Source organism: Panthera leo, chromosome B3, assembly GCF_018350215.1.
Source record: "Panthera leo isolate Ple1 chromosome B3, P.leo_Ple1_pat1.1, whole genome shotgun sequence".
Taxonomy (NCBI): Eukaryota; Metazoa; Chordata; class Mammalia; order Carnivora; family Felidae; genus Panthera; species Panthera leo.
Window position 1 is genome coordinate 16,442,126 of NC_056684.1, and position 12,113 is coordinate 16,454,238.

Here is a 12,113-nt window from a genome sequence, read left to right on the forward strand (position 1 = left end):
CGATCAGATTTTTCTAGACAGAAGAACGCTTCCAGAAGCCATTGCATACTAAGCGAACGAGCTTTTCCCTAAAACAAGACACGAATCTGTCAGTGAGGGAAGGAAACAGCAAAACAAATCCAAAGCGAAAGGGGTGAAGGCAGATAGAAAAGTGGTGACCGGTGCCAGTTTCCAGGATGTCAACATAGTGGAATCCACCTCGAGCTGTTTCTGTGGCCGAGGGGAGATTTCACCCCTGCTCACATTTTCAAAAACCCAAGATGTCTCGCATGGACAGGAGGAGACACGTTTTAGGCAGCACCTGCCGGTGAAAACAAGTCAAAATATAGGCACTTCCCTCCTACTTGCCAGTGGTCTCCCCCACCCACCGCATGCATAGAAATACACTCACGCGCGTGTACATAGGCACGCACACAGACACGCTTACCGCTCACCCTTTTGTCTACACTACTTGCCTTCAGACCTGAGTCTCTTTTAGTCAAGGAAGGATGTGAGTTCTGTTACAAACGGTGGAAACAGACAACAGGTTCCTACACCCCCGGGAAGTTGCTGGAAGAGAAGCCATTTTCTGCCAACCTCTTCCACCAACAGTCTTCCCCCAGACAGCACAACACCAGTGGAGGTATCAGGGAAACCTTATTAAAGGAGTAAACTGGGGGCCGCAGCTGCCAGGAATTTATCGTTTTTCTTATATAAAAATAGTTGCCGCATGCTGCAAATCAATCACTTTCTGCCATAAAAATGCCATGTTTATTTTGTCTTGCTTTTTTTTGTTGGGTTTTTTTTGGGGGGGGGGGAGGGGGAGAGAGAGAGAGAGAGAGAGAGAGAGAGAGAGTGCCCGAGCAGGAGAGGGGCAGAGAGAGGGGGACAGAGGATCTGAAGGGGGCTCTGCGCTGACAGCAGTGAACCCGACACGGGGCTCGAACTCACAAACCGTGAAATCGTGACCTGAGCCACCCAGGCGCCCCTTATCTTGTCTTTTAATCCAAGATGCCAACATCCATCTGAGAGTCTGCGTGATAAGCATTCACTGTATGATAGCTGATTTGTATTTGCTCTCACTGCAGATGTTCAGACTTGCCTGGACTGGTTTACTGAGTTCATTCAAGTAAAGGATGAAGGTTTATGGTCTATAGTTAATGAGCTTACTTCAAAATACGGCCTGCAAACAGGCGCACACACGCACATACACACAGATGCTCTGTGTCTTGACTGGAGACTTTGCCCCACGGGCAAGACGGCTCGTCGAAACTTGCGTTGTTTCTGCTCTCGGGGACTCAAGAGAGGGCACGCCGTCGTCACCAATGCATCCCACTACTAGAAGCCCACAGAGGATGACCTTACTTTGAGGGCAGTAAACAGGAGTGAAAGAGGCTTTCCACAAACCAATTCCATATTTCATACACCCCCGGAATCGTGGCAGCACAGGAAGTCGAAAGCAAAACCTGAAGGTCGAGCCCTTAGAGTTCATGGCATAATTAAGGAAGCTCGAGAAGCCCATAGAAGTACATACAAGAAAGCACACCGAGTATTCACTCTCTGACGGTGTGGCTGCAGATCGGTTTGAATAGTTCCGAGAGAACTGAGATTATGGAAAAACAGCTTCATTCCCTAAGCACTTCTATAATTTTTTTTTGTCTTGCCTAAATCAAAACAAATTTAAGAAGCCTGTGTATGTGTATTCACAGGATTAATATAGGAAGCAAAAGTCTCTAGTTTCCTTTACCTTCCTTGGGAACGGCTAAAGGCAAAAATTCCTTGTAAGCCTCTTAAGAGAACCTGCTTCCACAGAGGTGGATTTTAAGACAAATCCCAGTGTTTGTTATCCCATCCTTGACTCAACACCAGGCTCTAAAAGTAAACGCAGAATGCTGGATACTGGGAAAATCGTAGCAGCAAATACGTCCTACTATCTTATCTGACAAAACAAAAAAACTTCGGTAATGAAGTCAGAAGATAACTTATCTTAAACATGCGCAGCCAGGAGCTGCAAACACCCAACAGCTGTTCCTCTAAGAGAGGGATGTGGGATCACACCACCCAAAGGTGATGTTTTTAAGAAAATGAATTGCATGGTACTTGAAGCCGTTTTTAAAATTTGTGTATTTTTTATTTGTATTCTGAGAGAGATGCAGAGAGCAAGCAGGGGAGAGGCAGAGAGGGAGAGAGCGAGAGACAGGATACCAAGCAGCTTCCGTGCTGTCGGCGCAGAGCCTGATGTGGGGCTTGAACTCCCGAACCGTGAGATCACAACCTGAGCTGAAATCAAGAGTCGGATGCTTAACCAACTGAACCACCAGGCACCCCTGTACTTGAAGCCATTTTAATACAACCAGTGCCAGAGTCATCCTCTGATGAACGAAACAAGAATAATGCTCACTGCCGGTGGGAGATGTTTTAAACAGTGTCCGCACTGAACAGGGGGCTTTCTAGGGGTCTCGGATCACAGTGCAGAAGTCTCCCAGGGAAAAACTGAGTCAATGGGAGCCTGGCAGCTTATAAGTGAACCAGCTTCTTTCTCCAGCCTCTCCCAGCCATAGATACCATGTCTTTGACCCTTCAGAATTAGCCTGACTGGTTCCAAAATGAAAAGTCCCTCAGCAGGTATGAACCCGAATACAGCCCAAGTCTGGTCTGAGCCGGGCACCTGAGAACCGGCCTTGCTCAGCCACTGCCTCTCACTGGCTGTGCGACCCGCACCTAGGACAGGCCAGATGCTGGAAGGGACCCCTTCCCCAGACAGCTGCCTTCCTACCTCAGACCTAGAACCTCCACTCCAATGCCAGGATCCCCCGAGAAGACAAAGGTGCAAGAAACTCTTTAAACTGAATAATAAATCAGAAGTGGCTGCTATCAGGAGAAATGAGGGTTCCCGTCTATCAGATAAATTCGCTAAGGGGAAATCGTCTGTGTTGCTGTTTGTTTTGTACTTTGTGGGATTTTTTTTTTTTTTTGCATCTGATTTTTATGAAGGGAATTTATAACATTGAGACCCAGGTAACCCCAAAGCTGGAGACTCACTTCCTACATAGCCAGGGCCTTGATGCCCTGCTCAGCGATTACCTGCCCTCATCCAGGGGAACCAGACTGTCCTGTTTGCCCGGTATTTTCCCCATGCCCTAGGACCCCTGGCACAGTTGGTCACCCTACCCTTGCCCCTCCTAGTGGGAGCAATCCTGCTCCGCTCCCCACGCCCCAAACACAGCTGCTGGAGGCCTTCACCGAGTCACTGTCGCTTGTCCCTGAGGCTCCAGAACCAAAATCCTCCCGCTGTCACCCAAGAGCCCCCATGAGAAGTATTTCCCTGAAAATGAACCAGGACACACGCGTGAGGCCTGGAATGCTCAGGCCCCTTTGGCCGTTGGCCACTGGGATTTGGACTGGGACCCCCATGGAGGCCAGCCCTACAGGTGGTCCAGTCTCCACCTGCCCCATCCCAGTGACCTCTTCTTCCTCATTCTGTTGTGAAGGCCCCAGCCTGCCTGCAACCAGCTCACAGGGCCCCCGGGGACCAGGGACTGGTTCTGGACCACAGGTCACATCTCTACCCCCAATTTCTTCCCAGACTTTGAGCTCAGTGCACAAATGTACATGGTGAGAGGCCACAGAAGTGCCTTCTCAGTCTGCTGTCTTCTCTTGCCATCTCTCTCTCTGTTTCTGTGTGTGTGTGTGTGTGTGTGTGTGTGTGTCTATCTCTCTCTTTCTCACCTTCAAAGAAACAAGGACCTGATTTTCCCAGAGCTACAGGGTCCCTTTCTTCCTCTTACAGCTCCCTCAACAATGACCTGGGTCCAGCTGGAGGTTGGCCCTTCTTACCATGTAATCACCATGCTGGGTAATTACCGGGGCCAGATGTTCTGCACGTGCACACCAGGAACAACCACCAAGTACTACGACGACACAACTTTGCCCAAAGGACGCCTGGAGTTCATCTCTTGAACTTGCCCTCAGAGCCTGTGGCACAGTCCTTCTTAATATCTTCACTGGTGAAAAGTCTTTATCCTTTGAGACTAGCGTTGGTGCTTGGAGACCATCCAACGGCCATGGAGAAACAAGCTGGAAAGTAAAGCCGAATGCCAGGCTGTGGTGGCACTAATTAAATCGACCAAAGCTGGGGTGAGGAACAGCGTTGAGCAGGATGTCCTCATGGGGTTCAACCAGCTGGCTCTGAAACATGTTTTCAAATGGCTGACATGTAATACCTATTCATACTTCACCTCACCTGGGTGTTCCCAGGTCCCACCAGTCTGTGGAGGTGAATTGGGTCCCATTAAAAATAATAACCCCGTGTCACTCATTCTTACCCCAACTTGCTCTTCAAAAATCTCAGCTTCTTGCCAAGTCCCTCTTCTACTCCCAAGAACTTTCTGGAAGGCCCCAGGAGTAAGCCCATCCCCGCTAGCCCCTGAGATCATTTCTCAAACCCTGAAGACTTCAAAAATTCAGATGAGGTTGATTTTTACCAAGTGGAGAATGATTTCTGATATTCCGTATTCTATTTTTTTCAGGAGCCCCCAAACACAACTTCTTGGGCCTCAACCTACTGCCAAGTTTTCAGTGAAACTCTAGATTTCCCCTTCCCTAAGACCTGGTGGGCAACTCTGGGACAGTGCTGTTGGCAAAGTCAGGAGACCTACCCTCCTTAGAATCTCCATACCCTTCTGAGGACTAAAGCTCTGAGATTGGACTAGGTCTGCCTTCCCCAGCAGCCTCTTACCTCAGGATGAGTCTTTACCATCCCAGAAGTTCCCCCAGTCTCCCATGTATCTACATCCATCAGAGAGCTCTGGCTCAGAGTCAAGCTGGGGCCCCTCCATTTGCACTGAGATGGACAGAGTCACAGAAAAGCAGGGCATGCCGGAGTGGGATGGCAGAAGGGACCTAACACCCAGCTCTCAGAGAGGCCACCTGCCCCAGACAATCAATGACCCCCTTGAATGACAGACTGGGCAGAGGAGTGCATGCCAAGTTTCCATGAATATGTCTATTTGAGACACCAAGACTCCATAAGGAGACAGGGAACAAAGGACTGATACCTCTTGCATGGAAGAAAACACTTCTGAGCTCATGGGTCACTGCCTGGTGAGGGCAGGTCCAGGGGTTCCTGGGCCATTGAAGGAAAGCACAGGATCACTTGCCTGGGTGTCAACATGAAGGAACAGGGCACTGATGTGCCCACTGGCTTGCTTTGTACTTGATCTCGGTTCTCACTGTCCATTCTGCCGTGGTGGGGGCTGAGTCGGGAAGCAACCAGTTCCCAGCTTGGACAGAACCATGTTAGGAATGTGGCACTTTTAATAAACCTGGCTGGCGTAACTTTTCCTGTCTCCTTTTCACCTACTTGGTTGGGGTTGAGGGGCTCAATCTCACCAATGAGCTTCTCCCATAACAGACTTCCATTTGTGCTCAGCACAGACTCAGAAGCCCAGGGAACTTTTATATTTATTACAGAGAGAGGCAAGCATCCATTCTGCCTGTTTCCATTAACACAGACTGGCAATTAATGTGTTTGGTTCAAAAGCCTTCAAACATTTGTACATCCATTTTCACGTTTAAATGGCTCTGTATAACAGTCAAGCAGGTGGTTAACTATATGTATATTAAATTCATAGAGAAACTGGTAATTTTCAATTATAATTGTCAGTTCACAGTTTACATGATAAGAATTTTTTGAATAGACCCATTAGCTGATTTAGTTAGCCAGGGTTTTTATAAATCATGGTTTATTTGCTTATTCTACTTATAAAGGAGGAATTTTCAGTGTTCTCACATGAATCAATAAATATTTACTTTGGTCTTTATTCTGCCCAAATGCCAAGTTTGACAATGGATGAAATATCATTGGGCTTTCTTAAACAGCTGTTTGAATGCGGCTGTTTTATTAGTTGTTTTGTTTAGTATTATTACTCAGATAATGGTTTAAAAGTTTTATTCATTTGCTATTAATTTGTTTTTTATAAATAAAGTCAAAATAGGGCTGAATCGCAGTTCCTTGTAATTTTACAACATATTGTACTTTCCTGGTAATATGTTTTGACAATAGAAACTTCCAAGCCAATGAAAAGCTGTCCAATTTTTCTAAATGATATCCTTTAAAGCAAAACTCTGAAATAAATAGCACTGACTTGTGCATAATAAAATTTGATGATTTTGTCACCATGGATAATATTTCTCTTTCCTAGGCAACAGAAATAATTTAAAAGCCTCTCATTTGGCTTTTATGGCACAAAAGGCAACGTAAGATACTAGTTCAGTGACAAGAAACTCAATGTCAGTCTGAGAAATACCTTCAACTTTCCCAACCCTTGTCCTTCCCTTGAGTCTGCCCCTGGATTTTTCCATTAAAAGCATGGTGAGGTAGGAACATGTAGGCCCCTAAGACATGATGAGGGGACTGTGAATGATTCTCAGGTGAACCCCACCGACTCCTAATTCACCGTATGTGTAACTGGGTACAGCTACCTTCCTTGGTGTCCTTCCTGCTGAGCTCAATTCTCTCCTGTCTAGCCAGCCACCTGGGCATGAACCCCTCAAACAATGTAAGAAACAGGAGGCCCTCAATTTGTTTCCCATGGGTCCAACCAGGTATTTTTTGCCCTAAACATAAGGGCTGTATGACTGGACATTGCCAGTCGCAACTATGATGACTGATACCTTCAAGATGGGCACTCAGAGGCAAGACTCAGAGAAGCATCTCTCTGAGTTACTCAGCTTAGGGATGAACAGATAACGAAGGAAAACATTAAAAAGAAACATTTTATCTCAAATACCTGAAAAATATTACAAACTAATTTAATAACCCTTTTAATAATATTAAACCCATAATAATAAGCTTGAACAAACAGAAACTTGCCATTCTCTTTCAAAAGTAACCTTCTAATGGTTCTCTCCTGCCAGTCCCTGAATAAAACACTCCTTGTGGGTGACATAAAACTTGACTACGAGTTAGGGTCAGTTACCTACTCCACTTGCAATGGTTTGGGAAGTGATCAAAAGGGATTTCTCTTCTCTTGAGTCCACTGAGGTTATCAGGTGGGATATTGTAGAGGAAAGTGTGATTCTCAAAATATATGTTTATGGGTAACTGAAGAACATTCCCTGGGAAGAGAAATAACAGCTTGTTCTCTAACAGAAGAAGACAGATCAAGTCAGAGAATTAGCCGAGAGGCAACATCCAACAGAATCAGAGACTGGGCTTTCACTCTGGATCTCTAAATATACAACCTTAGGCAAGTCATGCGACTTCTCTGGGCCTTGGTCTCCTTATCTGAAAAGTGGAAATAATAGTACAATCTCAGTGGTTGTTTTGATAAATAGTGGGTAACATCCACAAAGTACAGATCCCATTAAAATATGGGGCCATAATGTCTGTTCAGTAAACCTTAGATGAATCTGGGAACATTCATTTCATTCATTCATTCTCTTCAGCGATGAGATGAGTTAAATTGGATGCCAGGGAGATTGAACATCCAGATCCTTCTTCTTCTCTTCCCTGAACTGCCCCTACTACCCACTAATCCCAAGACTAACCCTCTATTATTCTCCCAAGACAGTTCTGGAGGGTCTAATGTGGCCACCACATGGGACTCTGGTGGCCAAATTCTACCAAGCACCCATAGCACTGCCAGTTAGAAGATAAGTGGGGTCTGGGGGAGGACCTTGGGGAGAACTGTTTTTCATGTTTCTATAAATGACTTCAGCACATCATTGAAGGTCAAGGCATTATCAGGAGGTGATATGCTATCAGTGTTGGGTAGAAAATGAGGAAAAAAATAACACAATGGTCACCTTACATGAAGAAGTTTATCTGCAGCAAAAATTAAAGCTTTTCAAATATGTTCTTAATAATGTATCTAGATTTTTAGGATTACTGCAGGTATGATTCTGTATGGGTTAAAAAGCCCTCACCTCATTCTTTTTCAGCTTATTGCTGGAAACTTCAGGAAATAAACACCTGGGCATAGGTCAATTCTTGGGGTAGACTGGTGCTTGGCAAACCTGAATTTCCATTTAGTAACTCACTGTGTCAGTCATGAAAATTTTACATTATTTTTCATTTTTAAAACCACAAAGTGTTTCCAGTTTAGAAAATAAGAATAAAGTAAAAACACTCCTACTCACCATCCAGTTTTTCACCACCCACAATTTCACTTTGTCTACTTTAGATATTTCTACTTACAGAAATCTAACATATTGGATAAAGTCAAAGCTCCTGTTATAGGTCTTTGATGCCTTCCCCTTTCAATCCTTCCTAAAGAAGACCATGGTACCAACGCGTGTGACTCTATCTTGTTCACGTTTTCATAATCCAACTCTGTCTCCCCTCCAGAAACAATATAGGGTATGGCTGTATGTGTGTGTGTGTGTGTGAGTGTGTCTGTGCATGCTGATGCTATACAATAGTGCTATCACACTTTTCTATACTTTTGTCCATTCTTTAGCATTCTTTATTCTGTTTTCAGGATTTATCCATGTTGACACATGTAGATCAGGCTCACTGCGTTCACTGTATGTCCATATTTCATTGTAGGAATATACCATGATCAATTTGAAACATGTATCTTTTGAGACTCCTTGTTTCCTATATCCTCACCAATACTTAATACTTGTCCAGTTTCATTTTATGAAGTGATTCCCCATTATTTTTGTGCTCATTTCCACACTACTAGTGAGGTCCAGCAACACTTCTTATGCTTATCTCCATTTGGGCTTTATCTTCTGTGAAATCTCCTATTCTTACTCTTTGCCCATTTTTATTAACTATGTCTTTTTTCTTATTGATTCGATGAAAACCCAACTTTAAAATTTGGGTAGAAATTAGATGCACAAGAACAGGAATCAAGACATCTAGCTAGAGGGGATTTCATGGGTAAGTATCAACCCATTTTTTGGGCAAACCATTTTTGCATTTATCTCATTTTAGCCTAACGATAATTCTGCAAAGTGATTATTATCATCATCTTTTCATACAGAAGGAAACCAAGGTTTGGAGAACTTAGGAAATTGTGTAAGGTTCTCAAAGCCAGATCCATGTAAAACCCAGGTTTCATGATCTGCATAACCTTTTTCTCTTTCCATCCCACTAAACCACCTCCCAGGAGCTCACAAGTTCAAGCAAGAGGGACATGCATGCAACAGTAACAGGCCAGTTGGTAGAGCCCAAGTCTCACCTGCTGGGCCTGGGCACAGGAGAGCTATAGGTGAAAAGAGGTACTCTAGTCAGAGGGCAAAGGGCTAGAGCCACCCCAAGCAGAATGGGCTGGTGGCACACAGGGAGCTCAGCCCTCTGGAGAATGAAGGCAAGCTATTTGTTGGAGCAGTAATGCCTGAGAGGGTTTTAACAGTCTGTCCTTGTGAGGAGCTAAGCAGAAAAACAAGATCAACTGCTCTTTTACTTGAGAAAATGAAAGTTTAGCAATGGGAAAGCACAGAGCTTAGGAACACCATTGCTCAGATGAGAAGGCCAGCAGAACCTGACCTTCTCAATAAATATTTGTTGAACGAGTGTATAAATGAAGCAGAAAAGAAGAAAATATATGCACAACATGGATAAGTGGCCCAGGGAAGGTCACTTTAACAGAGAGGACAAACAGATAAGGTTAGTATTGTTTTCTTTCAAGACTCCTTTCTTTGTCTTGGCTGTTTACATTACCATACAGGCACAGTAGAAAGGGGTCAAAGGGCCCTAACCTTCATTTTCCTTCTATTACACATTTGGACCTCTTCCCAGATATCTTCAACACATTAAACAGACCTACCCACTATCTCCTGGCAGGGGGCTTCCAAGAGGACATAGGAGGTACTGGACAGATGATTGAAACAAATTGACCCATTCGATAGGGAAGGATATCCAGGCCTAGAGAGGTCCAGGAATTTGCCCAAGGTCACAAAGCACAACTTCCTCTCTGGCCATTTTCTACTGCTAATACCAGAGTTTACCTTTAGTTTTTCTGGAGTTGAAACAGATTGAATGGCCATATGTTGAAAAAAAAAAAGAAGCAAATATACACCAGTGTCTCTCAAATCTTGAGCACTGATCCTTTCTAAAAGATGCCCCTCTGGAATATGTAACTGAGAAGTGTCACACAGGGAAGAGAACTGGCCTGATTCAAGTATGGGAAACATGTAATAATCCTTCACATCTGTTCAAGAATTAGGAGGTGACAAAGCCTTTTGAATCCTTTGTCTCAACTGGCCCCCACACAGTGTCCCAAGGACAACTTTCCCCTTTATACATGAAACCCATGATGCCCACAGATACTGAATGACCATCCCATAGACAGTGGACCAAAGTCTACACTCAGCTGTTATGGTTCCAGCTAAGTTCTTCACAACATCCCATCAGGTGGGAAGACAGATATGCAAATAGACTGCCCTAGGCACAGTCACTGAATGTGATGGACACTCATTTGTTTATTCATTCATTCAATGTGCTCCATTGAGCAACTCCTGTTTGCCAGACACTGTGCTAAGTGTGCGAAGGTCCCTGCTGTTATTCAGTTTAAACACTTTGATGTCTTTCAGTCTTTTTGTCTTTTTATATAAACAAGGTACACTTGAACATAAAACTCTCCAAGGTAGCTAAATTGCCACCATTGAAAACACACCCCGTGGCTCCAAGAACACCAAAATATGTTTCCTAAGACCTGAGGTCTTAGGAACAAGCCTGGGATTTTCAGCGTCCAAAGCTCTTTCTCAACATGCATGGCATTTCTTATCACTCCATTAAAGCCACTACTTGTTGGTCAAATCATTCATACAACCAATCATGCAGCACCTTGGAGTTTGTTAACATAAAATGCAAATGTACTTGAAGAAGTAAAACATAACACTATGATCAACTCTTACCATGCCAACAGGGATCCGAGCTATTGCTTAAACTTGCTCATCACAATCCCTGGGGGTATGTGTTAGAAGGAGAGACTCCCAGACACCCAGGGGTCTTCTGACTCAGGCCTGCCACAAGGGGGCCTCTGGCAAGTCCAAGAACTTTAAGAAACTCTGCCTTAGACCACTTCAGCCAGTGTAAAATAAACTCTAGACACTTGGACTTCGCAGTTTTGAGGACTACTTGGAAGGAAAATACCAACTGGTGGTCAAAGTGCTGAAGTCAGTAGGGTGAGGGGACTGGATGGGTCATGTACTCAAGGTAAGACAAGGTAAGAGGTGAGGAGTGGGGGAGGACTGGCGAAGGGGGTGAGAAAGAGAAAAGGAGCACTCAGATAAGGATTCAGGGTCAGAGAGGTCAGGAGATCAGCTCTGGGACAAGCAGCTCAGCTTGACCCATGGGCAGGCTTTCCCAAATATGTGTGTTCATTGGCACAATGCAAGCCAGTTAGATCAAGCCCTCCTGACCTTGAGCTGCTTATAAACATAGGACCTGCTCAATGCCAACAGTAGGCATTAAGGAACTGGGTCAGCCCTTGATAATAATACATGGGCAGCCATTCAGTGCTTGCTAGGAAACCCAAGCCCATCTGTGGCTTTCTCACACAAGCCTGTTCCTGTTTTGGCAATAGTGCGAAGAAGTGGCCATAAGGTGTTCATGAAGTCCATAAGGTGTCCATAATCTTCAAGATCCCTTGCCCGCTTCTTGACAGATGAAGTTATCAAAAATCCCCTTGTCTCAGCCCTGAAACACCCTTTTAAATTTGAGTAACACTCAATGCTTATCACCCAAGAGCTGTAGCTGATGTATGAATTCCCAGGCTTGGCAACCCTAAGAAATTAATAAAAATGGAGTTTGTCTCATTTTAGGAACAAAAGCAGGGGATGATTTCAGTTAATCAACTTTTTTAAAAAATGAACCTGTTGCCTGTAAGGGTGCTAAGTAAGAACTTGGAATATGGAAGGTGGGGGGGCAGGGAATCTGTTCATGGAACCCCCAAAATACACCCAATTTATCCACCATCTTTTACATTAAATCATCTGCAAATTACAGTTGATCCTTCAACAATGTAGGTTGGAGCTGTGTAGGGCCACTTGTCCGTGGACTTGTCTTAATAAATGCAGTATAGTACCATAAATGCATGTTCTCTTCCTTAGGATTTTCTTAATAACATTTTTGTTTCTCTAGCTTATTTTATTGTAAGAATACAGTACATGATACCTAT